The sequence below is a fragment of the Frankliniella occidentalis genome, unplaced genomic scaffold (genome assembly GCF_000697945.3).
Source record: "Frankliniella occidentalis isolate FOCC.00 unplaced genomic scaffold, Focc_3.1 Scaffold256, whole genome shotgun sequence".
In the NCBI taxonomy this organism is placed as follows: domain Eukaryota; kingdom Metazoa; phylum Arthropoda; class Insecta; order Thysanoptera; family Thripidae; genus Frankliniella; species Frankliniella occidentalis.
The window spans coordinates 60146-61120 of NW_026267382.1; positions in this window are offsets into that span (position 1 = coordinate 60146).

Consider the following 975-nt stretch of genomic DNA (forward strand, 5'->3'; position numbering starts at 1 on the left):
TGTGTCAGCAAAATTATTTGCTGTGTCAGCAAAATTATTTGTTGTGTCAGCAAAATTATTTGCTCAGTCAGCAAAATCGTTTGCTTTGCCACCAAAAGTATTTGCTATGTCAGCAAATTTATTTGCTGTGTCAGCATTTTTAACCACATATTAAGCTTTTAGAGGGAGAGAGGGAGGGATAGGGGGGTTGGTGGTCCCAAAAAAGTGGTTCGTCTCCGCCCACCTGTTGCACTACCTAGTGTCAGCATAATTATTTGCTGTGTCAGCAAAATTATTCGCCATGTCAGCAAAATATTTCCTAGACGTTACGTAAGACGTAACGTAAGACGTAACGTAAGTCGTAACGTAAGACGTAACGTAAGACGTAACGTAACGTAAGACGTAACGTAAGACGTACGTAGACGTTACGTAGAAATTTCTACGGACAAAATTTTTGCATTTAGAGTGTACATTATTTTCTAACTTATTTCCTGTGGTACGTAATATCATCAGCTGCACCAGACGTTTTCAGATTCGGGATAGTAGTAAAACGCGCTGTTAGCTGACTGTTAGTTCCCAAAACTATGAAGTTTAGCTAACAAAACTATCGAGTTAGCTAGGCCATACAATAATGTTCGCTAAGCCGCTGCCAGGGAAATAATCGTTGCCATAGCTAATGTTTCGCTGCAACAACAAAATTATTTTATTCCGTGTATTGAATCTAGTTTTGTCCCCTTGTAGCGAACCGCTTTTTGCTTTGTTATGGTTCTCCTGACCACTACGTTTTGCTAAGCTCTGCCACTCTGGGCAAGGCCCACGTATGGCATTGTAACCTACTCTATAGCATACTAACTGAAAATTAAAGCTATATCATCTGCTCCCACGTTAGCGCAAGCTTAGGTTTTTTCCTGGGCACAAATATCGACTTCCGGTGTGTTGGCAGCACTGTCGGGTTGCCCAAGAACACTTTCGAACAGACGGGGTACCCGTGGCACC